This window comes from Phyllobates terribilis, unplaced genomic scaffold, assembly GCF_046119375.1.
Source record: "Phyllobates terribilis strain yellow unplaced genomic scaffold, ASM4611937v1 Scaffold_2849__1_contigs__length_102677, whole genome shotgun sequence".
In the NCBI taxonomy this organism is placed as follows: Eukaryota; Metazoa; Chordata; class Amphibia; order Anura; family Dendrobatidae; genus Phyllobates; species Phyllobates terribilis.
In genome coordinates this window covers 32,052-56,794 of record NW_027365603.1, presented here as the reverse complement: position 1 = coordinate 56,794, position 24,743 = coordinate 32,052, and the positions used below count along the sequence as shown (strand labels likewise).

The window sequence follows — 24,743 nt, the reverse complement described above, 5'->3', positions numbered from 1 at the left end:
TTGGATAAACAGACATATTAGGCAAGCATTTTGGAGCTTTCACCTAAATAACTACAGGTGGTGAGATAAGCTGCACAATATAATTGACCTTTCAGTATATTGTTGCACACACACCATCTATTTAGCAAATGCCCTTGTTATCAACAGCAGCCTTTTAAACTCACCTGAGCTAACAGGTATGTGAGCTGGTTACTCTGCTGCGCTTAAAATTTCTTTTTTGGTTTGCTACAATGCCTTTTCTGAAACGTTGTCTCCCTCTGCTGGAACACTGACTTCTTTCATTTAATGCCTGCAGACTATAAAAGAGAAACCAACCCAAAAAGTTTGGTTGATTAGTCTGTGGCATTCTTTTAAACTGTTGCTTATGGCGGTCTCTGTGAGCTTCTCAGTGACATTCAGCCATCCAGGTATCCCGCCTGCAGTAGACGGAATGTGGCAATGGAACGCTGGCTGCGCGTGTCATAATAGGCTCTGAGCCTTTATATACCTGCGCACAGCAGCAGCCACCTTCAGTCTGCTGCTGGACAGCCAGCAGCAGCAGCAGCAGGAGAGGTAATTAATCAGCAACCCTCCTGCTAAGGGTAGACAGCTGCTCGTTCCACCCCCCCCCCGCCTTAATTGGTTCTCCTCCCTTCCAACGGTGTTGAGGCGGGTGGGAACAGCCGGGGGTTGAGGGTACTGTGCTAAAAGAGGTGGAGTTATGCAGATCTAAAACGCGTGGATTGCAGCAGCAGCAAGCCGAAAAGTGCAGGCATGTGAGGGATCTAGAGGTTGACAGCATGTCTTCTTAACGGGAGTCCAGGTGGCCATCTCCACAAATGGACTTTTCAGAATCCTTGGGTGGCACCGTAGTCGGAAACCAATTCTGGTTATCGCTTCTCGGCCTTTTGGCTAAGATCAAGTGTAGTATCTGTTCTTATCAGTTTAATATCTGATACGTCCCCTATCTGGGGACCATATATTAAATGGATTTTTAGAACAGGGAGATGGAAAAAGAGCTTGCTCTGTCCACTCCACGCATTGACCTGGTATTGCAGTATCTCCAGGACCGGTGCACCCCTTCTTTAATGCAGTTTCTAAAATCAGAAAGAATTGAATTCAATGCTTTTTGTTCATTTTGCTTGCTTGTCGGATTTTGGGATGGACTCTTTGGCTTTGCTTTTCTTCTCCTCATTGGATTTTTCATGTTAAAAGTTGCAGAAGCCAGATGACAAGCTCATTTTGGTTCAACTTCAGCAACTGTGCATTGCATTGCCATGTAATGTAATGTAATGCAATGCTATCTATCTAGCTCTCCCTCTATACTTCCTTTTGGATAAACAGACATATTAGGCAAGCATTTTGGAGCTTTCACCTAAATAACTACAGGTGGTGAGATAAGCTGCACAATATAATTGACCTTTCAGTATATTGTTGCACACACACCATCTATTTAGCAAATGCCCTTGTTATCAACAGCAGCCTTTTAAACTCACCTGAGCTAACAGGTATGTGAGCTGGTTACTCTGCTGCGCTTAAAATTTCTTTTTTGGTTTGCTGCAATGCCTTTTCTGAAACGTTGTCTCCCTCTGCTGGAACACTGACTTCTTTCATTTAATGCCTGCAGACTATAAAAGAGAAACCAACCCAAAAAGTTTGGTTGATTAGTCTGTGGCATTCTTTTAAACTGTTGCTTATGGCGGTCTCTGTGAGCTTCTCAGTGACATTCAGCCATCCAGGTATCCCGCCTGCAGTAGACGGAATGTGGCAATGGAACGCTGGCTGCGCGTGTCATAATAGGCTCTGAGCCTTTATATACCTGCGCACAGCAGCAGCCACCTTCAGTCTGCTGCTGGACAGCCAGCAGCAGCAGCAGCAGGAGAGGTAATTAATCAGCAACCCTCCTGCTAAGGGTAGACAGCTGCTCGTTCCACCCCCCCCCCGCCTTAATTGGTTCTCCTCCCTTCCAACGGTGTTGAGGCGGGTGGGAACAGCCGGGGGTTGAGGGTACTGTGCTAAAAGAGGTGGAGTTATGCAGATCTAAAACGCGTGGATTGCAGCAGCAGCAAGCCGAAAAGTGCAGGCATGTGAGGGATCTAGAGGTTGACAGCATGTCTTCTTAACGGGAGTCCAGGTGGCCATCTCCACAAATGGACTTTTCAGAATCCTTGGGTGGCACCGTAGTCGGAAACCAATTCTGGTTATCGCTTCTCGGCCTTTTGGCTAAGATCAAGTGTAGTATCTGTTCTTATCAGTTTAATATCTGATACGTCCCCTATCTGGGGACCATATATTAAATGGATTTTTAGAACAGGGAGATGGAAAAAGAGCTTGCTCTGTCCACTCCACGCATTGACCTGGTATTGCAGTATCTCCAGGACCGGTGCACCCCTTCTTTAATGCAGTTTCTAAAATCAGAAAGAATTGAATTCAATGCTTTTTGTTCATTTTGCTTGTTTGTCGGATTTTGGGATGGACTCTTTGGCTTTGCTTTTCTTCTCCTCATTGGATTTTTCATGTTAAAAGTTGCAGAAGCCAGATGACAAGCTCATTTTGGTTCAACTTCAGCAACTGTGCATTGCATTGCCCTGTAATGTAATGTAATGCGATGCTATCTATCTAGCTCTCCCTCTATACTTCCTTTTGGATAAACAGACATATTAGGCAAGCATTTTGGAGCTTTCACCTAAATAACTACAGGTGGTGAGATAAGCTGCACAATATAATTGACCTTTCAGTATATTGTTGCACACACACCATCTATTTAGCAAATGCCCTTGTTATCAACAGCAGCCTTTTAAACTCACCTGAGCTAACAGGTATGTGAGCTGGTTACTCTGCTGCGCTTAAAATTTCTTTTTTGGTTTGCTACAATGCCTTTTCTGAAACGTTGTCTCCCTCTGCTGGAACACTGACTTCTTTCATTTAATGCCTGCAGACTATAAAAGAGAAACCAACCCAAAATGTTTGGTTGATTAGTCTGTGGCATTCTTTTAAACTGTTGCTTATGGCGGTCTCTGTGAGCTTCTCAGTGACATTCAGCCATCCAGGTATCCCGCCTGCAGTAGACGGAATGTGGCAATGGAACGCTGGCTGCGCGTGTCATAATAGGCTCTGAGCCTTTATATACCTGCGCACAGCAGCAGCCACCTTCAGTCTGCTGCTGGACAGCCAGCAGCAGCAGCAGCAGGAGAGGTAATTAATCAGCAACCCTCCTGCTAAGGGTAGACAGCTGCTCGTTCCACCCCCCCACCCCGCCTTAATTGGTTCTCCTCCCTTCCAACGGTGTTGAGGCGGGTGGGAACAGCCGGGGGTTGAGGGTACTGTGCTAAAAGAGGTGGAGTTATGCAGATCTAAAACGCGTGGATTGCAGCAGCAGCAAGCCGAAAAGTGCAGGCATGTGAGGGATCTAGAGGTTGACAGCATGTCTTCTTAACGGGAGTCCAGGTGGCCATCTCCACAAATGGACTTTTCAGAATCCTTGGGTGGCACCGTAGTCGGAAACCAATTCTGGTTATCGCTTCTCGGCCTTTTGGCTAAGATCAAGTGTAGTATCTGTTCTTATCAGTTTAATATCTGATACGTCCCCTATCTGGGGACCATATATTAAATGGATTTTTAGAACAGGGAGATGGAAAAAGAGCTTGCTCTGTCCACTCCACGCATTGACCTGGTATTGCAGTATCTCCAGGACCGGTGCACCCCTTCTTTAATGCAGTTTCTAAAATCAGAAAGAATTGAATTCAATGCTTTTTGTTCATTTTGCTTGTTTGTCGGATTTTGGGATGGACTCTTTGGCTTTGCTTTTCTTCTCCTCATTGGATTTTTCATGTTAAAAGTTGCAGAAGCCAGATGACAAGCTCATTTTGGTTCAACTTCAGCAACTGTGCATTGCATTGCCATGTAATGTAATGTAATGCAATGCTATCTATCTAGCTCTCCCTCTATACTTCCTTTTGGATAAACAGACATATTAGGCAAGCATTTTGGAGCTTTCACCTAAATAACTACAGGTGGTGAGATAAGCTGCACAATATAATTGACCTTTCAGTATATTGTTGCACACACACCATCTATTTAGCAAATGCCCTTGTTATCAACAGCAGCCTTTTAAACTCACCTGAGCTAACAGGTATGTGAGCTGGTTACTCTGCTGCGCTTAAAATTTCTTTTTTGGTTTGCTACAATGCCTTTTCTGAAACGTTGTCTCCCTCTGCTGGAACACTGACTTCTTTCATTTAATGCCTGCAGACTATAAAAGAGAAACCAACCCAAAAAGTTTGGTTGATTAGTCTGTGGCATTCTTTTAAACTGTTGCTTATGGCGGTCTCTGTGAGCTTCTCAGTGACATTCAGCCATCCAGGTATCCCGCCTGCAGTAGACGGAATGTGGCAATGGAACGCTGGCTGCGCGTGTCATAATAGGCTCTGAGCCTTTATATACCTGCGCACAGCAGCAGCCACCTTCAGTCTGCTGCTGGACAGCCAGCAGCAGCAGCAGCAGGAGAGGTAATTAATCAGCAACCCTCCTGCTAAGGGTAGACAGCTGCTCGTTCCACCCCCCCCCCCGCCTTAATTGGTTCTCCTCCCTTCCAACGGTGTTGAGGCGGGTGGGAACAGCCGGGGGTTGAGGATACTGTGCTAAAAGAGGTGGAGTTATGCAGATCTAAAACGCGTGGATTGCAGCAGCAGCAAGCCGAAAAGTGCAGGCATGTGAGGGATCTAGAGGTTGACAGCATGTCTTCTTAACGGGAGTCCAGGTGGCCATCTCCACAAATGGACTTTTCAGAATCCTTGGGTGGCACCGTAGTCGGAAACCAATTCTGGTTATCGCTTCTCGGCCTTTTGGCTAAGATCAAGTGTAGTATCTGTTCTTATCAGTTTAATATCTGATACGTCCCCTATCTGGGGACCATATATTAAATGGATTTTTAGAACAGGGAGATGGAAAAAGAGCTTGCTCTGTCCACTCCACGCATTGACCTGGTATTGCAGTATCTCCAGAACCGGTGCACCCCTTCTTTAATGCAGTTTCTAAAATCAGAAAGAATTGAATTCAATGCTTTTTGTTCATTTTGCTTGTTTGTCGGATTTTGGGATGGACTCTTTGGCTTTGCTTTTCTTCTCCTCATTGGATTTTTCATGTTAAAAGTTGCAGAAGCCAGATGACAAGCTCATTTTGGTTCAACTTCAGCAACTGTGCATTGCATTGCCATGTAATGTAATGTAATGCAATGCTATCTATCTAGCTCTCCCTCTATACTTCCTTTTGGATAAACAGACATATTAGGCAAGCATTTTGGAGCTTTCACCTAAATAACTACAGGTGGTGAGATAAGCTGCACAATATAATTGACCTTTCAGTATATTGTTGCACACACACCATCTATTTAGCAAATGCCCTTGTTATCAACAGCAGCCTTTTAAACTCACCTGAGCTAACAGGTATGTGAGCTGGTTACTCTGCTGCGCTTAAAATTTCTTTTTTGGTTTGCTACAATGCCTTTTCTGAAACGTTGTCTCCCTCTGCTGGAACACTGACTTCTTTCATTTAATGCCTGCAGACTATAAAAGAGAAACCAACCCAAAAAGTTTGGTTGATTAGTCTGTGGCATTCTTTTAAACTGTTGCTTATGGCGGTCTCTGTGAGCTTCTCAGTGACATTCAGCCATCCAGGTATCCCGCCTGCAGTAGACGGAATGTGGCAATGGAACGCTGGCTGCGCGTGTCATAATAGGCTCTGAGCCTTTATATACCTGCGCACAGCAGCAGCCACCTTCAGTCTGCTGCTGGACAGCCAGCAGCAGCAGCAGCAGGAGAGGTAATTAATCAGCAACCCTCCTGCTAAGGGTAGACAGCTGCTCGTTCCACCCCCCCCCCCCGCCTTAATTGGTTCTCCTCCCTTCCAACGGTGTTGAGGCGGGTGGGAACAGCCGGGGGTTGAGGGTACTGTGCTAAAAGAGGTGGAGTTATGCAGATCTAAAACGCGTGGATTGCAGCAGCAGCAAGCCGAAAAGTGCAGGCATGTGAGGGATCTAGAGGTTGACAGCATGTCTTCTTAACGGGAGTCCAGGTGGCCATCTCCACAAATGGACTTTTCAGAATCCTTGGGTGGCACCGTAGTCGGAAACCAATTCTGGTTATCGCTTCTCGGCCTTTTGGCTAAGATCAAGTGTAGTATCTGTTCTTATCAGTTTAATATCTGATACGTCCCCTATCTGGGGACCATATATTAAATGGATTTTTAGAACAGGGAGATGGAAAAAGAGCTTGCTCTGTCCACTCCACGCATTGACCTGGTATTGCAGTATCTCCAGGACCGGTGCACCCCTTCTTTAATGCAGTTTCTAAAATCAGAAAGAATTGAATTCAATGCTTTTTGTTCATTTTGCTTGTTTGTCGGATTTTGGGATGGACTCTTTGGCTTTGCTTTTCTTCTCCTCATTGGATTTTTCATGTTAAAAGTTGCAGAAGCCAGATGACAAGCTCATTTTGGTTCAACTTCAGCAACTGTGCATTGCATTGCCATGTAATGTAATGTAATGCAATGCTATCTATCTAGCTCTCCCTCTATACTTCCTTTTGGATAAACAGACATATTAGGCAAGCATTTTGGAGCTTTCACCTAAATAACTACAGGTGGTGAGATAAGCTGCACAATATAATTGACCTTTCAGTATATTGTTGCACACACACCATCTATTTAGCAAATGCCCTTGTTATCAACAGCAGCCTTTTAAACTCACCTGAGCTAACAGGTATGTGAGCTGGTTACTCTGCTGCGCTTAAAATTTCTTTTTTGGTTTGCTACAATGCCTTTTCTGAAACGTTGTCTCCCTCTGCTGGAACACTGACTTCTTTCATTTAATGCCTGCAGACTATAAAAGAGAAACCAACCCAAAAAGTTTGGTTGATTAGTCTGTGGCATTCTTTTAAACTGTTGCTTATGGCGGTCTCTGTGAGCTTCTCAGTGACATTCAGCCATCCAGGTATCCCGCCTGCAGTAGACGGAATGTGGCAATGGAACGCTGGCTGCGCGTGTCATAATAGGCTCTGAGCCTTTATATACCTGCGCACAGCAGCAGCCACCTTCAGTCTGCTGCTGGACAGCCAGCAGCAGCAGCAGCAGGAGAGGTAATTAATCAGCAACCCTCCTGCTAAGGGTAGACAGCTGCTCGTTCCACCCCCCCCCGCCTTAATTGGTTCTCCTCCCTTCCAACGGTGTTGAGGCGGGTGGGAACAGCCGGGGGTTGAGGGTACTGTGCTAAAAGAGGTGGAGTTATGCAGATCTAAAACGCGTGGATTGCAGCAGCAGCAAGCCGAAAAGTGCAGGCATGTGAGGGATCTAGAGGTTGACAGCATGTCTTCTTAACGGGAGTCCAGGTGGCCATCTCCACAAATGGACTTTTCAGAATCCTTGGGTGGCACCGTAGTCGGAAACCAATTCTGGTTATCGCTTCTCGGCCTTTTGGCTAAGATCAAGTGTAGTATCTGTTCTTATCAGTTTAATATCTGATACGTCCCCTATCTGGGGACCATATATTAAATGGATTTTTAGAACAGGGAGATGGAAAAAGAGCTTGCTCTGTCCACTCCACGCATTGACCTGGTATTGCAGTATCTCCAGGACCGGTGCACCCCTTCTTTAATGCAGTTTCTAAAATCAGAAAGAATTGAATTCAATGCTTTTTGTTCATTTTGCTTGTTTGTCGGATTTTGGGATGGACTCTTTGGCTTTGCTTTTCTTCTCCTCATTGGATTTTTCATGTTAAAAGTTGCAGAAGCCAGATGACAAGCTCATTTTGGTTCAACTTCAGCAACTGTGCATTGCATTGCCATGTAATGTAATGTAATGCAATGCTATCTATCTAGCTCTCCCTCTATACTTCCTTTTGGATAAACAGACATATTAGGCAAGCATTTTGGAGCTTTCACCTAAATAACTACAGGTGGTGAGATAAGCTGCACAATATAATTGACCTTTCAGTATATTGTTGCACACACACCATCTATTTAGCAAATGCCCTTGTTATCAACAGCAGCCTTTTAAACTCACCTGAGCTAACAGGTATGTGAGCTGGTTACTCTGCTGCGCTTAAAATTTCTTTTTTGGTTTGCTACAATGCCTTTTCTGAAACGTTGTCTCCCTCTGCTGGAACACTGACTTCTTTCATTTAATGCCTGCAGACTATAAAAGAGAAACCAACCCAAAAAGTTTGGTTGATTAGTCTGTGGCATTCTTTTAAACTGTTGCTTATGGCGGTCTCTGTGAGCTTCTCAGTGACATTCAGCCATCCAGGTATCCCGCCTGCAGTAGACGGAATGTGGCAATGGAACGCTGGCTGCGCGTGTCATAATAGGCTCTGAGCCTTTATATACCTGCGCACAGCAGCAGCCACCTTCAGTCTGCTGCTGGACAGCCAGCAGCAGCAGCAGCAGGAGAGGTAATTAATCAGCAACCCTCCTGCTAAGGGTAGACAGCTGCTCGTTCCACCCCCCCCCCGCCTTAATTGGTTCTCCTCCCTTCCAACGGTGTTGAGGCGGGTGGGAACAGCCGGGGGTTGAGGGTACTGTGCTAAAAGAGGTGGAGTTATGCAGATCTAAAACGCGTGGATTGCAGCAGCAGCAAGCCGAAAAGTGCAGGCATGTGAGGGATCTAGAGGTTGACAGCATGTCTTCTTAACGGGAGTCCAGGTGGCCATCTCCACAAATGGACTTTTCAGAATCCTTGGGTGGCACCGTAGTCGGAAACCAATTCTGGTTATCGCTTCTCGGCCTTTTGGCTAAGATCAAGTGTAGTATCTGTTCTTATCAGTTTAATATCTGATACGTCCCCTATCTGGGGACCATATATTAAATGGATTTTTAGAACAGGGAGATGGAAAAAGAGCTTGCTCTGTCCACTCCACGCATTGACCTGGTATTGCAGTATCTCCAGGACCGGTGCACCCCTTCTTTAATGCAGTTTCTAAAATCAGAAAGAATTGAATTCAATGCTTTTTGTTCATTTTGCTTGTTTGTCGGATTTTGGGATGGACTCTTTGGCTTTGCTTTTCTTCTCCTCATTGGATTTTTCATGTTAAAAGTTGCAGAAGTCAGATGACAAGCTCATTTTGGTTCAACTTCAGCAACTGTGCATTGCATTGCCATGTAATGTAATGTAATGCAATGCTATCTATCTAGCTCTCCCTCTATACTTCCTTTTGGATAAACAGACATATTAGGCAAGCATTTTGGAGCTTTCACCTAAATAACTACAGGTGGTGAGATAAGCTGCACAATATAATTGACCTTTCAGTATATTGTTGCACACACACCATCTATTTAGCAAATGCCCTTGTTATCAACAGCAGCCTTTTAAACTCACCTGAGCTAACAGGTATGTGAGCTGGTTACTCTGCTGCGCTTAAAATTTCTTTTTTGGTTTGCTACAATGCCTTTTCTGAAACGTTGTCTCCCTCTGCTGGAACACTGACTTCTTTCATTTAATGCCTGCAGACTATAAAAGAGAAACCAACCCAAAAAGTTTGGTTGATTAGTCTGTGGCATTCTTTTAAACTGTTGCTTATGGCGGTCTCTGTGAGCTTCTCAGTGACATTCAGCCATCCAGGTATCCCGCCTGCAGTAGACGGAATGTGGCAATGGAACGCTGGCTGCGCGTGTCATAATAGGCTCTGAGCCTTTATATACCTGCGCACAGCAGCAGCCACCTTCAGTCTGCTGCTGGACAGCCAGCAGCAGCAGCAGCAGGAGAGGTAATTAATCAGCAACCCTCCTGCTAAGGGTAGACAGCTGCTCGTTCCACCCCCCCCCCGCCTTAATTGGTTCTCCTCCCTTCCAACGGTGTTGAGGCGGGTGGGAACAGCCGGGGGTTGAGGGTACTGTGCTAAAAGAGGTGGAGTTATGCAGATCTAAAACGCGTGGATTGCAGCAGCAGCAAGCCGAAAAGTGCAGGCATGTGAGGGATCTAGAGGTTGACAGCATGTCTTCTTAACGGGAGTCCAGGTGGCCATCTCCACAAATGGACTTTTCAGAATCCTTGGGTGGCACCGTAGTCGGAAACCAATTCTGGTTATCGCTTCTCGGCCTTTTGGCTAAGATCAAGTGTAGTATCTGTTCTTATCAGTTTAATATCTGATACGTCCCCTATCTGGGGACCATATATTAAATGGATTTTTAGAACAGGGAGATGGAAAAAGAGCTTGCTCTGTCCACTCCACGCATTGACCTGGTATTGCAGTATCTCCAGGACCGGTGCACCCCTTCTTTAATGCAGTTTCTAAAATCAGAAAGAATTGAATTCAATGCTTTTTGTTCATTTTGCTTGTTTGTCGGATTTTGGGATGGACTCTTTGGCTTTGCTTTTCTTCTCCTCATTGGATTTTTCATGTTAAAAGTTGCAGAAGCCAGATGACAAGCTCATTTTGGTTCAACTTCAGCAACTGTGCATTGCATTGCCATGTAATGTAATGTAATGCAATGCTATCTATCTAGCTCTCCCTCTATACTTCCTTTTGGATAAACAGACATATTAGGCAAGCATTTTGGAGCTTTCACCTAAATAACTACAGGTGGTGAGATAAGCTGCACAATATAATTGACCTTTCAGTATATTGTTGCACACACACCATCTATTTAGCAAATGCCCTTGTTATCAACAGCAGCCTTTTAAACTCACCTGAGCTAACAGGTATGTGAGCTGGTTACTCTGCTGCGCTTAAAATTTCTTTTTTGGTTTGCTACAATGCCTTTTCTGAAATGTTGTCTCCCTCTGCTGGAACACTGACTTCTTTCATTTAATGCCTGCAGACTATAAAAGAGAAACCAACCCAAAAAGTTTGGTTGATTAGTCTGTGGCATTCTTTTAAACTGTTGCTTATGGCGGTCTCTGTGAGCTTCTCAGTGACATTCAGCCATCCAGGTATCCCGCCTGCAGTAGACGGAATGTGGCAATGAAACGCTGGCTGCGCGTGTCATAATAGGCTCTGAGCCTTTATATACCTGCGCACAGCAGCAGCCACCTTCAGTCTGCTGCTGGACAGCCAGCAGCAGCAGCAGCAGGAGAGGTAATTAATCAGCAACCCTCCTGCTAAGGGTAGACAGCTGCTCGTTCCACCCCCCCCCCCCCGCCTTAATTGGTTCTCCTCCCTTCCAACGGTGTTGAGGCGGGTGGGAACAGCCGGGGGTTGAGGGTACTGTGCTAAAAGAGGTGGAGTTATGCAGATCTAAAACGCGTGGATTGCAGCAGCAGCAAGTCGAAAAGTGCAGGCATGTGAGGGATCTAGAGGTTGACAGCATGTCTTCTTAACGGGAGTCCAGGTGGCCATCTCCACAAATGGACTTTTCAGAATCCTTGGGTGGCACCGTAGTCGGAAACCAATTCTGGTTATCGCTTCTCGGCCTTTTGGCTAAGATCAAGTGTAGTATCTGTTCTTATCAGTTTAATATCTGATACGTCCCCTATCTGGGGACCATATATTAAATGGATTTTTAGAACAGGGAGATGGAAAAAGAGCTTGCTCTGTCCACTCCACGCATTGACCTGGTATTGCAGTATCTCCAGGACCGGTGCACCCCTTCTTTAATGCAGTTTCTAAAATCAGAAAGAATTGAATTCAATGCTTTTTGTTCATTTTGCTTGTTTGTCGGATTTTGGGATGGACTCTTTGGCTTTGCTTTTCTTCTCCTCATTGGATTTTTCATGTTAAAAGTTGCAGAAGCCAGATGACAAGCTCATTTTGGTTCAACTTCAGCAACTGTGCATTGCATTGCCATGTAATGTAATGTAATGCAATGCTATCTATCTAGCTCTCCCTCTATACTTCCTTTTGGATAAACAGACATATTAGGCAAGCATTTTGGAGCTTTCACCTAAATAACTACAGGTGGTGAGATAAGCTGCACAATATAATTGACCTTTCAGTATATTGTTGCACACACACCATCTATTTAGCAAATGCCCTTGTTATCAACAGCAGCCTTTTAAACTTACCTGAGCTAACAGGTTTGTGAGCTGGTTACTCTGCTGCGCTTAAAATTTCTTTTTTGGTTTGCTACAATGCCTTTTCTGAAACGTTGTCTCCCTCTGCTGGAACACTGACTTCTTTCATTTAATGCCTGCAGACTATAAAAGAGAAACCAACCCAAAAAGTTTGGTTGATTAGTCTGTGGCATTCTTTTAAACTGTTGCTTATGGCGGTCTCTGTGAGCTTCTCAGTGACATTCAGCCATCCAGGTATCCCGCCTGCAGTAGACGGAATGTGGCAATGGAACGCTGGCTGCGCGTGTCATAATAGGCTCTGAGCCTTTATATACCTGCGCACAGCAGCAGCCACCTTCAGTCTGCTGCTGGACAGCCAGCAGCAGCAGCAGCAGGAGAGGTAATTAATCAGCAACCCTCCTGCTAAGGGTAGACAGCTGCTCGTTCCACCCCCCCCACCCCGCCTTAATTGGTTCTCCTCCCTTCCAACGGTGTTGAGGCGGGTGGGAACAGCCGGGGGTTGAGGGTACTGTGCTAAAAGAGGTGGAGTTATGCAGATCTAAAACGCGTGGATTGCAGCAGCAGCAAGCCGAAAAGTGCAGGCATGTGAGGGATCTAGAGGTTGACAGCATGTCTTCTTAACGGGAGTCCAGGTGGCCATCTCCACAAATGGACTTTTCAGAATCCTTGGGTGGCACCGTAGTCGGAAACCAATTCTGGTTATCGCTTCTCGGCCTTTTGGCTAAGATCAAGTGTAGTATCTGTTCTTATCAGTTTAATATCTGATACGTCCCCTATCTGGGGACCATATATTAAATGGATTTTTAGAGCAGGGAGATGGAAAAAGAGCTTGCTCTGTCCACTCCACGCATTGACCTGGTATTGCAGTATCTCCAGGACCGGTGCACCCCTTCTTTAATGCAGTTTCTAAAATCAGAAAGAATTGAATTCAATGCTTTTTGTTCATTTTGCTTGTTTGTCGGATTTTGGGATGGACTCTTTGGCTTTGCTTTTCTTCTCCTCATTGGATTTTTCAAGTTAAAAGTAGCAGAAGCCAGATGACAAGCTCATTTTGGTTCAACTTCAGCAACTGTGCATTGCATTGCCATGTAATGTAATGTAATGCAATGCTATCTATCTAGCTCTCCCTCTATACTTCCTTTTGGATAAACAGACATATTAGGCAAGCATTTTGGAGCTTTCACCTAAATAACTACAGGTGGTGAGATAAGCTGCACAATATAATTGACCTTTCAGTATATTGTTGCACACACACCATCTATTTAGCAAATGCCCTTGTTATCAACAGCAGCCTTTTAAACTCACCTGAGCTAACAGGTATGTGAGCTGGTTACTCTGCTGCGCTTAAAATTTCTTTTTTGGTTTGCTACAATGCCTTTTCTGAAACGTTGTCTCCCTCTGCTGGAACACTGACTTCTTTCATTTAATGCCTGCAGACTATAAAAGAGAAACCAACCCAAAAAGTTTGGTTGATTAGTCTGTGGCATTCTTTTAAACTGTTGCTTATGGCGGTCTCTGTGAGCTTCTCAGTGACATTCAGCCATCCAGGTATCCCGCCTGCAGTAGACGGAATGTGGCAATGGAACGCTGGCTGCGCGTGTCATAATAGGCTCTGAGCCTTTATATACCTGCGCACAGCAGCAGCCACCTTCAGTCTGCTGCTGGACAGCCAGCAGCAGCAGCAGCAGGAGAGGTAATTAATCAGCAACTCTCCTGCTAAGGGTAGACAGCTGCTCGTTCCACCCCCCCCCCACCTTAATTGGTTCTCCTCCCTTCCAACGGTGTTGAGGCGGGTGGGAACAGCCGGGGGTTGAGGGTACTGTGCTAAAAGAGGTGGAGTTATGCAGATCTAAAACGCGTGGATTGCAGCAGCAGCAAGCCGAAAAGTGCAGGCATGTGAGGGATCTAGAGGTTGACAGCATGTCTTCTTAACGGGAGTCCAGGTGGCCATCTCCACAAATGGACTTTTCAGAATCCTTGGGTGGCACCGTAGTCGGAAACCAATTCTGGTTATCGCTTCTCGGCCTTTTGGCTAAGATCAAGTGTAGTATCTGTTCTTATCAGTTTAATATCTGATACGTCCCCTTTCTGGGGACCATATATTAAATGGATTTTTAGAGCAGGGAGATGGAAAAAGAGCTTGCTCTGTCCACTCCACGCATTGACCTGGTATTGCAGTATCTCCAGGACCGGTGCACCCCTTCTTTAATGCAGTTTCTAAAATCAGAAAGAATTGAATTCAATGCTTTTTGTTCATTTTGCTTGTTTGTCGGATTTTGGGATGGACTCTTTGGCTTTGCTTTTCTTCTCCTCATTGGATTTTTCAAGTTAAAAGTAGCAGAAGCCAGATGACAAGCTCATTTTGGTTCAACTTCAGCAACTGTGCATTGCATTGCCATGTAATGTAATGTAATGCAATGCTATCTATCTAGCTCTCCCTCTATACTTCCTTTTGGATAAACAGACATATTAGGCAAGCATTTTGGAGCTTTCACCTAAATAACTACAGGTGGTGAGATAAGCTGCACAATATAATTGACCTTTCAGTATATTGTTGCACACACACCATCTATTTAGCAAATGCCCTTGTTATCAACAGCAGCCTTTTAAACTCACCTGAGCTAACAGGTATGTGAGCTGGTTACTCTGCTGCGCTTAAAATTTCTTTTTTGGTTTGCTACAATGCCTTTTCTGAAACGTTGTCTCCCTCTGCTGGAACACTGACTTCTTTCATTTAATGCCTGCAGACTATAAAAGAGAAACCAACCCAAAAAGTTTGGTTGATTAGTCTGTGGCATTCTTTTAAACTGTTGCTTATGGCGGTCTCTGTGAGCTTCTCAGTGACATTCAGCCATCCAGGTATCCCGCCTGCAGTAGACGGAATGTGGCAATGGAACGCTGGCTGCGCGTGTCATAATAGGCTCTGAGCCTTTATATACCTGCGCACAGCAGCAGCCACCTTCAGTCTGCTGCTGGACAGCCAGCAGCAGCAGCAGCAGGAGAGGTAATTAATCAGCAACCCTCCTGCTAAGGGTAGACAGCTGCTCGTTCCACCCCCCCCCCCACCCCGCCTTAATTGGTTCTCCTCCCTTCCAACGGTGTTGAGGCGGGTGGGAACAGCCGGGGGTTGAGGGTACTGTGCTAAAAGAGGTGGAGTTATGCAGATCTAAAACGCGTGGATTGCAGCAGCAGCAAGCCGAAAAGTGCAGGCATGTGAGGGATCTAGAGGTTGACAGCATGTCTTCTTAACGGGAGTCCAGGTGGCCATCTCCACAAATGGACTTTTCAGAATCCTTGGGTGGCACCGTAGTCGGAAACCAATTCTGGTTATCGCTTCTCGGCCTTTTGGCTAAGATCAAGTGTAGTATCTGTTCTTATCAGTTTAATATCTGATACGTCCCCTATCTGGGGACCATATATTAAATGGATTTTTAGAACAGGGAGATGGAAAAAGAGCTTGCTCTGTCCACTCCACGCATTGACCTGGTATTGCAGTATCTCCAGGACCGGTGCACCCCTTCTTTAATGCAGTTTCTAAAATCAGAAAGAATTGAATTCAATGCTTTTTGTTCATTTTGCTTGTTTGTCGGATTTTGGGATGGACTCTTTGGCTTTGCTTTTCTTCTCCTCATTGGATTTTTCATGTTAAAAGTTGCAGAAGCCAGATGACAAGCTCATTTTGGTTCAACTTCAGCAACTGTGCATTGCATTGCCATGTAATGTAATGTAATGCAATGCTATCTATCTAGCTCTCCCTCTATACTTCCTTTTGGATAAACAGACATATTAGGCAAGCATTTTGGAGCTTTCACCTAAATAACTACAGGTGGTGAGATAAGCTGCACAATATAATTGACCTTTCAGTATATTGTTGCACACACACCATCTATTTAGCAAATGCCCTTGTTATCAACAGCAGCCTTTTAAACTCACCTGAGCTAACAGGTATGTGAGCTGGTTACTCTGCTGCGCTTAAAATTTCTTTTTTGGTTTGCTACAATGCCTTTTCTGAAACGTTGTCTCCCTCTGCTGGAACACTGACTTCTTTCATTTAATGCCTGCAGACTATAAAAGAGAAACCAACCCAAAAAGTTTGGTTGATTAGTCTGTGGCATTCTTTTAAACTGTTGCTTATGGCGGTCTCTGTGAGCTTCTCAGTGACATTCAGCCATCCAGGTATCCCGCCTGCAGTAGACGGAATGTGGCAATGGAACGCTGGCTGCGCGTGTCATAATAGGCTCTGAGCCTTTATATACCTGCGCACAGCAGCAGCCACCTTCAGTCTGCTGCTGGACAGCCAGCAGCAGCAGCAGCAGGAGAGGTAATTAATCAGCAACTCTCCTGCTAAGGGTAGACAGCTGCTCGTTCCACCCCCCCCCCCGCCTTAATTGGTTCTCCTCCCTTCCAACGGTGTTGAGGCGGGTGGGAACAGCCGGGGGTTGAGGGTACTGTGCTAAAAGAGGTGGAGTTATGCAGATCTAAAACGCGTGGATTGCAGCAGCAGCAAGCCGAAAAGTGCAGGCATGTGAGGGATCTAGAGGTTGACAGCATGTCTTCTTAACGGGAGTCCAGGTGGCCATCTCCACAAATTGACTTTTCAGAATCCTTGGGTGGCACCGTAGTCGGAAACCAATTCTGGTTATCGCTTCTCGGCCTTTTGGCTAAGATCAAGTGTAGTATCTGTTCTTATCAGTTTAATATCTGATACGTCCCCTATCTGGGGACCATATATTAAATGGATTTTTAGAACAGGGAGATGGAAAAAGAGCTTGCTCTGTCCACTCCACGCATTGACCTGGTATTGCAGTATCTCCAGGACCGGTGCACCCCTTCTTTAATGCAGTTTCTAAAATCAGAAAGAATTGAATTCAATGCTTTTTGTTCATTTTGCTTGTTTGTCGGATTTTGGGATGGACTCTTTGGCTTTGCTTTTCTTCTCCTCATTGGATTTTTCATGTTAAAAGTTGCAGAAGCCAGATGACAAGCTCATTTTGGTTCAACTTCAGCAACTGTGCATTGCATTGCCATGTAATGTAATGTAATGCAATGCTATCTATCTAGCTCTCCCTCTATACTTCCTTTTGGATAAACAGACATATTAGGCAAGCATTTTGGAGCTTTCACCTAAATAACTACAGGTGGTGAGATAAGCTGCACAATATAATTGACCTTTCAGTATATTGTTGCACACACACCATCTATTTAGCAAATGCCCTTGTTATCAACAGCAGCCTTTTAAACTCACCTGAGCTAACAGGTATGTGAGCTGGTTACTCTGCTGCGCTTAAAATTTCTTTTTTGGTTTGCTACAATGCCTTTTCTGAAATGTTGTCTCCCTCTGCTGGAACACTGACTTCTTTCATTTAATGCCTGCAGACTATAAAAGAGAAACCAACCCAAAAAGTTTGGTTGATTAGTCTGTGGCATTCTTTTAAACTGTTGCTTATGGCGGTCTCTGTGAGCTTCTCAGTGACATTCAGCCATCCAGGTATCCCGCCTGCAGTAGACGGAATGTGGCAATGGAACGCTGGCTGCGCGTGTCATAATAGGCTCTGAGCCTTTATATACCTGCGCACAGCAGCAGCCACCTTCAGTCTGCTGCTGGACAGCCAGCAGCAGCAGCAGCAGGAGAGGTAATTAATCAGCAACCCTCCTGCTAAGGGTAGACAGCTGCTCGTTCCACCCCCCCCCCCCGCCTTAATTGGTTCTCCTCCCTTCCAACGGTGTTGAGGCGGGTGGGAACAGCCGGGGGTTGAGGGTACTGTGCTAAAAGAGGTGGAGTTATGCAGATCTAAAACGCGTGGATTGCAGCAGCAGCAAGCCGAAAAGTGCAGGCATGTGAGGGATCTAGAGGTTGACAGCATGTCTTCTTAACGGGAGTCCAGGTGGCCATCTCCACAAATGGACTTTTCAGAATCCTTGGGTGGCACCGTAGTCGGAAACCAATTCTGGTTATCGCTTCTCGGCCTTTTGGCTAAGATCAAGTGTAGTATCTGTTCTTATCAGTTTAATATCTGATACGTCCCCTATCTGGGGACCATATATTAAATGGATTTTTAGAACAGGGAGATGGAAAAAGAGCTTGCTCTGTCCACTCCACGCATTGACCTGGTATTGCAGTATCTCCAGGACCGGTGCACCCCTTCTTTAATGCAGTTTCTAAAATCAGAAAGAATTGAATTCAATGCTTTTTGTTCATTTTGCTTGTTTGTCGGATTTTGGGATGGACTCTTTGGCTTTGCTTTTCTTCTCCTCATTGGATTTTTCATGTTAAAAGTTGCAGAAGCCAGATGACAAGCTCATTTTGGTTCAACTTCAGCAACTGTGCATTGCATTGCCATGTAATGTAATGTAATGCAATGCTATCTATCTAGCTCTCCCTCTATACTTCCTTTTGGATAAACAGACATATTAGGCAAGCATTTTGGAGCTTTCACCTAAATAACTACAGGTGGTGAGATAAGCTGCACAATATAATTGACCTTTCAGTATATTGTTGCACACACACCATCTATTTAGCAAATGCCCTTGTTATCAACAGCAGCCTTTTAAACTTACCTGAGCTAACAGGTATGTGAGCTGGTTACTCTGCTGCGCTTAAAATTTCTTTTTTGGTTTGCTACAATGCCTTTTCTGAAACGTTGTCTCCCTCTGCTGGAACACTGACTTCTTTCATTTAATGCCTGCAGACTATAAAAGAGAAACCAACCCAAAAAGTTTGGTTGATTAGTCTGTGGCATTCTTTTAAACTGTTGCTTATGGCGGTCTCTGTGAGCTTCTCAGTGACATTCAGCCATCCAGGTATCCCGCCTGCAGTAGACGGAATGTGGCAATGGAACGCTGGCTGCGCGTGTCATAATAGGCTCTGAGCCTTTATATACCTGCGCACAGCAGCAGCCACCTTCAGTCTGCTGCTGGACAGCCAGCAGCAGCAGCAGCAGGAGAGGTAATTAATCAGCAACCCTCCTGCTAAGGGTAGACAGCTGCTCGTTCCACCCCCCCCCCCGCCTTAATTGGTTCTCCTCCCTTCCAACGGTGTTGAGGCGGGTGGGAACAGCCGGGGGTTGAGGGTACTGTGCTAAAAGAGGTGGAGTTATGCAGATCTAAAACGCGTGGATTGCAGCAGCAGCAAGCCGAAAAGTGCAGGCATGTGAGGGATCTAGAGGTTGACAGCATGTCTTCTTAACGGGAGTCCAGGTGGCCATCTCCACAAATGGACTTTTCAGAATCCTTGGGTGGCACCGTAGTCGGAAACCAATTCTGGTTATCGCTTCTCGGCCTTTTGGCTAAGATCAAGTGTAGTATCTGTTCTTATCAGTTTAATATCTGATACGTCCCCTATCTGGGGACCATATATTAAATGGATTTTTAGAACAGGGAGATGGAAAAAGAGCTTGCTCTGTCCACTCCACGCATTGACCTGGTATTGCAGTATCTCCAGGACCGGTGCACCCCTTCTTTAATGCAGTTTCTAAAATCAGAAAGAATTGAATTCAATGCTTTTTGTTCATTTTGCTTGTTTGTCGGATTTTGGGATGGACTCTTTGGCTTTGCTTTTCTTCTCCTCATTGGATTTTTCATGTTAAAAGTTGCAGAAGCCAGATGACAAGCTCATTTTGGTTCAACTTCAGCAACTGTGCATTGCATTGCCATGTAATGTAATGTAATGCAATGCTATCTATCTAGCTCTCCCTCTATACTTCCTTTTGGATAAACAGACATATTAGGCAAGCATTTTGGAGCTTTCACCTAAATAACTACAGGTGGTGAGATAAGCTGCACAATATAATTGACCTTTCAGTATATTGTTGCACACACACCATCTATTTAGCAAATGCCCTTGTTATCAACAGCAGCCTTTTAAACTCACCTGAGCTAACAGGTATGTGAGCTGGTTACTCTGCTGCGCTTAAAATTTCTTTTTTGGTTTGCTACAATGCCTTTTCTGAAACGTTGTCTCCCTCTGCTGGAACACTGACTTCTTTCATTTAATGCCTGCAGACTATAAAAGAGAAACCAACCCAAAAAGTTTGGTTGATTAGTCTGTGGCATTCTTTTAAACTGTTGCTTATGGCGGTCTCTGTGAGCTTCTCAGTGACATTCAGCCATCCAGGTATCCCGCCTGCAGTAGACGGAATGTGGCAATGGAACGCTGGCTGCGCGTGTCATAATAGGCTCTGAGCCTTTATATACCTGCGCACAGCAGCAGCCACCTTCAGTCTGCTGCTGGACAGCCAGCAGCAGCAGCAGCAGGAGAGGTAATTAATCAGCAACCCTCCTGCTAAGGGTAGACAGCTGCTCGTTCCACCCCCCCCCACCCCGCCTTAATTGGTTCTCCTCCCTTCCAACGGTGTTGAGGCGGGTGGGAACAGCCGGGGGTTGAGGGTACTGTGCTAAAAGAGGTGGAGTTATGCAGATCTAAAACGCGTGGATTGCAGCAGCAGCAAGCCGAAAAGTGCAGGCATGTGAGGGATCTAGAGGTTGACAGCATGTCTTCTTAACGGGAGTCCAGGTGGCCATCTCCACAAATGGACTTTTCAGAATCCTTGGGTGGCACCGTAGTCGGAAACCAATTCTGGTTATCGCTTCTCGGCCTTTTGGCTAAGATCAAGTGTAGTATCTGTTCTTATCAGTTTAATATCTGATACGTCCCCTATCTGGGGACCATATATTAAATGGATTTTTAGAGCAGGGAGATGGAAAAAGAGCTTGCTCTGTCCACTCCACGCATTGACCTGGTATTGCAGTATCTCCAGGACCGGTGCACCCCTTCTTTAATGCAGTTTCTAAAATCAGAAAGAATTGAATTCAATGCTTTTTGTTCATTTTGCTTGTTTGTCGGATTTTGGGATGGACTCTTTGGCTTTGCTTTTCTTCTCCTCATTGGATTTTTCAAGTTAAAAGTAGCAGAAGCCAGATGACAAGCTCATTTTGGTTCAACTTCAGCAACTGTGCATTGCATTGCCATGTAATGTAATGTAATGCAATGCTATCTATCTAGCTCTCCCTCTATACTTCCTTTTGGATAAACAGACATATTAGGCAAGCATTTTGGAGCTTTCACCTAAATAACTACAGGTGGTGAGATAAGCTGCACAATATAATTGACCTTTCAGTATATTGTTGCACACACACCATCTATTTAGCAAATGCCCTTGTTATCAACAGCAGCCTTTTAAACTCACCTGAGCTAACAGGTATGTGAGCTGGTTACTCTGCTGCGCTTAAAATTTCTTTTTTGGTTTGCTACAATGCCTTTTCTGAAACGTTGTCTCCCTCTGCTGGAACACTGACTTCTTTCATTTAATGCCTGCAGACTATAAAAGAGAAACCAACCCAAAAAGTTTGGTTGATTAGTCTGTGGCATTCTTTTAAACTGTTGCTTATGGCGGTCTCTGTGAGCTTCTCAGTGACATTCAGCCATCCAGGTATCCCGCCTGCAGTAGACGGAATGTGGCAATGGAACGCTGGCTGCGCGTGTCATAATAGGCTCTGAGCCTTTATATACCTGCGCACAGCAGCAGCCACCTTCAGTCTGCTGCTGGACAGCCAGCAGCAGCAGCAGCAGGAGAGGTAATTAATCAGCAACCCTCCTGCTAAGGGTAGACAGCTGCTCGTTCCACCCCCCCCCCCACCCCGCCTTAATTGGTTCTCCTCCCTTCCAACGGTGTTGAGGCGGGTGGGAACAGCCGGGGGTTGAGGGTACTGTGCTAAAAGAGGTGGAGTTATGCAGATCTAAAACGCGTGGATTGCAGCAGCAGCAAGCCGAAAAGTGCAGGCATGTGAGGGATCTAGAGGTTGACAGCATGTCTTCTTAACGGGAGTCCAGGTGGCCATCTCCACAAATGGACTTTTCAGAATCCTTGGGTGGCACCGTAGTCGGAAACCAATTCTGGTTATCGCTTCTCGGCCTTTTGGCTAAGATCAAGTGTAGTATCTGTTCTTATCAGTTTAATATCTGATACGTCCCCTATCTGGGGACCATATATTAAATGGATTTTTAGAACAGGGAGATGGAAAAAGAGCTTGCTCTGTCCACTCCACGCATTGACCTGGTATTGCAGTATCTCCAGGACCGGTGCACCCCTTCTTTAATGCAGTTTCTAAAATCAGAAAGAATTGAATTCAATGCTTTTTGTTCATTTTGCTTGTTTGTCGGATTTTGGGATGGACTCTTTGGCTTTGCTTTTCTTCTCCTCATTGGATTTTTCATGTTAAAAGTTGCAGAAGCCAGATGACAAGCTCATTTTGGTTCAACTTCAGCAACTGTGCATTGCATTGCCATGTAATGTAATGTAATGCAATGCTATCTATCTAGCTCTCCCTCTATACTTCCTTTTGGATAAACAGACATATTAGGCAAGCATTTTGGAGCTTTCACCTAAATAACTACAGGTGGTGAGATAAGCTGCACAATATAATTGACCTTTCAGTATATTGTTGCACACACACCATCTATTTAGCAAATGCCCTTGTTATCAACAGCAGCCTTTTAAACTCACCTGAGCTAACAGGTATGTGAGCTGGTTACTCTGCTGCGCTTAAAATTTCTTTTTTGGTTTGCTACAATGCCTTTTCTGAAACGTTGTCTCCCTCTGCTGGAACACTGACTTCTTTCATTTAATGCCTGCAGACTATAAAAGAGAAACCAACCCAAAAAGTTTGGTTGATTAGTCTGTGGCATTCTTTTAAACTGTTGCTTATGGCGGTCTCTGTGAGCTTCTCAGTGACATTCAGCCATCCAGGTATCCCGCCTGCAGTAGACGGAATGTGGCAATGGAACGCTGGCTGCGCGTGTCATAATAGGCTCTGAGCCTTTATATACCTGCGCACAGCAGCAGCCACCTTCAGTCTGCTGCTGGACAGCCAGCAGCAGCAGCAGCAGGAGAGGTAATTAATCAGCAACCCTCCTGCTAAGGGTAGACAGCTGCTCGTTCCACCCCCCCCCCCACCCCGCCTTAATTGGTTCTCCTCCCTTCCAACGGTGTTGAGGCGGGTGGGAACAGCCGGGGGTTGAGGGTACTGTGCTAAAAGAGGTGGAGTTATGCAGATCTAAAACGCGTGGATTGCAGCAGCAGCAAGCCGAAAAGTGCAGGCATGTGAGGGATCTAGAGGTTGACAGCATGTCTTCTTAACGGGAGTCCAGGTGGCCATCTCCACAAATGGACTTTTCAGAATCCTTGGGTGGCACCGTAGTCGGAAACCAATTCTGGTTATCGCTTCTCGGCCTTTTGGCTAAGATCAAGTGTAGTATCTGTTCTTATCAGTTTAATATCTGATACGTCCCCTATCTGGGGACCATATATTAAATGGATTTTTAGAACAGGGAGATGGAAAAAGAGCTTGCTCTGTCCACTCCACGCATTGACCTGGTATTGCAGTATCTCCAGGACCGGTGCACCCCTTCTTTAATGCAGTTTCTAAAATCAGAAAGAATTGAATTCAATGCTTTTTGTTCATTTTGCTTGTTTGTCGGATTTTGGGATGGACTCTTTGGCTTTGCTTTTCTTCTCCTCATTGGATTTTTCATGTTAAAAGTTGCAGAAGCCAGATGACAAGCTCATTTTGGTTCAACTTCAGCAACTGTGCATTGCATTGCCATGTAATGTAATGTAATGCAATGCTATCTATCTAGCTCTCCCTCTATACTTCCTTTTGGATAAACAGACATATTAGGCAAGCATTTTGGAGCTTTCACCTAAATAACTACAGGTGGTGAGATAAGCTGCACAATATAATTGAACTTTCAGTATATTGTTGCACACACACCATCTATTTAGCAAATGCCCTTGTTATCAACAGCAGCCTTTTAAACTCACCTGAGCTAACAGGTATGTGAGCTGGTTACTCTGCTGCGCTTAAAATTTCTTTTTTGGTTTGCTACAATGCCTTTTCTGAAACGTTGTCTCCCTCTGCTGGAACACTGACTTCTTTCATTTAATGCCTGCAGACTATAAAAGAGAAACCAACCCAAAAAGTTTGGTTGATTAGTCTGTGGCATTCTTTTAAACTGTTGCTTATGGCGGTCTCTGTGAGCTTCTCAGTGACATTCAGCCATCCAGGTATCCCGCCTGCAGTAGACGGAATGTGGCAATGGAACGCTGGCTGCGCGTGTCATAATAGGCTCTGAGCCTTTATATACCTGCGCACAGCAGCAGCCACCTTCAGTCTGCTGCTGGACAGCCAGCAGCTGCAGGAGAGGTAATTAATCAGCAACCCTCCTGCTAAGGGTAGACAGCTGCTCGTTCCACCCCCCCCCCGCCTTAATTGGTTCTCCTCCCTTCCAACGGTGTTGAGGCGGGTGGGAACAGCCGGGGGTTGAGGGTACTGTGCTAAAAGAGGTGGAGTTATGCAGATCTAAAACGCGTGGATTGCAGCAGCAGCAAGCCGAAAAGTGCAGGCATGTGAGGGATCTAGAGGTTGACAGCATGTCTTCTTAACGGGAGTCCAGGTGGCCATCTCCACAAATGGACTTTTCAGAATCCTTGGGTGGCACCGTAGTCGGAAACCAATTCTGGTTATCGCTTCTCGGCCTTTTGGCTAAGATCAAGTGTAGTATCTGTTCTTATCAGTTTAATATCTGATACGTCCCCTATCTGGGGACCATATATTAAATGGATTTTTAGAACAGGGAGATGGAAAAAGAGCTTGCTCTGTCCACTCCACGCATTGACCTGGTATTGCAGTATCTCCAGGACCGGTGCACCCCTTCTTTAATGCAGTTTCTAAAATCAGAAAGAATTGAATTCAATGCTTTTTGTTCA

The 24,743-nt window shown here is 45.2% G+C and overlaps 19 non-coding genes across 19 annotated transcripts; all 19 read left to right on the top strand.

The window, feature by feature from the left end:
* The first annotated feature begins 871 nt into the window (after positions 1-871).
* LOC141247256 (U2 spliceosomal RNA) lies at positions 872-1,062 on the top strand. The gene has a single exon (XR_012310739.1). It is a non-coding gene; the product is annotated as a U2 spliceosomal RNA (small nuclear RNA).
* Positions 1,063-2,182: 1,120 nt separating this feature from the next.
* On the top strand, positions 2,183-2,373 carry LOC141247255 (U2 spliceosomal RNA). Its single transcript, XR_012310738.1, has one exon. It is a non-coding gene; the product is annotated as a U2 spliceosomal RNA (small nuclear RNA).
* A 1,122-nt stretch (positions 2,374-3,495) lies between these two features.
* Positions 3,496-3,686, top strand: LOC141247254 (U2 spliceosomal RNA). The gene has a single exon (XR_012310737.1). It is a non-coding gene; the product is annotated as a U2 spliceosomal RNA (small nuclear RNA).
* A 1,121-nt stretch (positions 3,687-4,807) lies between these two features.
* On the top strand, positions 4,808-4,998 carry LOC141247218 (U2 spliceosomal RNA). The gene has a single exon (XR_012310704.1). It is a non-coding gene; the product is annotated as a U2 spliceosomal RNA (small nuclear RNA).
* A 1,122-nt stretch (positions 4,999-6,120) lies between these two features.
* On the top strand, positions 6,121-6,311 carry LOC141247253 (U2 spliceosomal RNA). The gene has a single exon (XR_012310736.1). It is a non-coding gene; the product is annotated as a U2 spliceosomal RNA (small nuclear RNA).
* Positions 6,312-7,430: 1,119 nt separating this feature from the next.
* Positions 7,431-7,621, top strand: LOC141247252 (U2 spliceosomal RNA). Its single transcript, XR_012310735.1, has one exon. It is a non-coding gene; the product is annotated as a U2 spliceosomal RNA (small nuclear RNA).
* A 1,120-nt stretch (positions 7,622-8,741) lies between these two features.
* LOC141247251 (U2 spliceosomal RNA) lies at positions 8,742-8,932 on the top strand. The gene has a single exon (XR_012310734.1). It is a non-coding gene; the product is annotated as a U2 spliceosomal RNA (small nuclear RNA).
* A 1,120-nt stretch (positions 8,933-10,052) lies between these two features.
* Positions 10,053-10,243, top strand: LOC141247250 (U2 spliceosomal RNA). Its single transcript, XR_012310733.1, has one exon. It is a non-coding gene; the product is annotated as a U2 spliceosomal RNA (small nuclear RNA).
* Positions 10,244-11,366: 1,123 nt separating this feature from the next.
* LOC141247249 (U2 spliceosomal RNA) lies at positions 11,367-11,557 on the top strand. The gene has a single exon (XR_012310732.1). It is a non-coding gene; the product is annotated as a U2 spliceosomal RNA (small nuclear RNA).
* Positions 11,558-12,680: 1,123 nt separating this feature from the next.
* Positions 12,681-12,871, top strand: LOC141247210 (U2 spliceosomal RNA). Its single transcript, XR_012310696.1, has one exon. It is a non-coding gene; the product is annotated as a U2 spliceosomal RNA (small nuclear RNA).
* Positions 12,872-13,991: 1,120 nt separating this feature from the next.
* On the top strand, positions 13,992-14,182 carry LOC141247215 (U2 spliceosomal RNA). The gene has a single exon (XR_012310701.1). It is a non-coding gene; the product is annotated as a U2 spliceosomal RNA (small nuclear RNA).
* Positions 14,183-15,308: 1,126 nt separating this feature from the next.
* LOC141247248 (U2 spliceosomal RNA) lies at positions 15,309-15,499 on the top strand. Its single transcript, XR_012310731.1, has one exon. It is a non-coding gene; the product is annotated as a U2 spliceosomal RNA (small nuclear RNA).
* A 1,121-nt stretch (positions 15,500-16,620) lies between these two features.
* Positions 16,621-16,811, top strand: LOC141247246 (U2 spliceosomal RNA). The gene has a single exon (XR_012310729.1). It is a non-coding gene; the product is annotated as a U2 spliceosomal RNA (small nuclear RNA).
* Positions 16,812-17,933: 1,122 nt separating this feature from the next.
* LOC141247245 (U2 spliceosomal RNA) lies at positions 17,934-18,124 on the top strand. Its single transcript, XR_012310728.1, has one exon. It is a non-coding gene; the product is annotated as a U2 spliceosomal RNA (small nuclear RNA).
* A 1,121-nt stretch (positions 18,125-19,245) lies between these two features.
* On the top strand, positions 19,246-19,436 carry LOC141247244 (U2 spliceosomal RNA). The gene has a single exon (XR_012310727.1). It is a non-coding gene; the product is annotated as a U2 spliceosomal RNA (small nuclear RNA).
* A 1,124-nt stretch (positions 19,437-20,560) lies between these two features.
* LOC141247209 (U2 spliceosomal RNA) lies at positions 20,561-20,751 on the top strand. The gene has a single exon (XR_012310695.1). It is a non-coding gene; the product is annotated as a U2 spliceosomal RNA (small nuclear RNA).
* Positions 20,752-21,877: 1,126 nt separating this feature from the next.
* LOC141247243 (U2 spliceosomal RNA) lies at positions 21,878-22,068 on the top strand. The gene has a single exon (XR_012310726.1). It is a non-coding gene; the product is annotated as a U2 spliceosomal RNA (small nuclear RNA).
* A 1,126-nt stretch (positions 22,069-23,194) lies between these two features.
* LOC141247242 (U2 spliceosomal RNA) lies at positions 23,195-23,385 on the top strand. Its single transcript, XR_012310725.1, has one exon. It is a non-coding gene; the product is annotated as a U2 spliceosomal RNA (small nuclear RNA).
* A 1,114-nt stretch (positions 23,386-24,499) lies between these two features.
* LOC141247241 (U2 spliceosomal RNA) lies at positions 24,500-24,690 on the top strand. Its single transcript, XR_012310724.1, has one exon. It is a non-coding gene; the product is annotated as a U2 spliceosomal RNA (small nuclear RNA).
* The last annotated feature ends 53 nt before the right edge of the window (positions 24,691-24,743 follow it).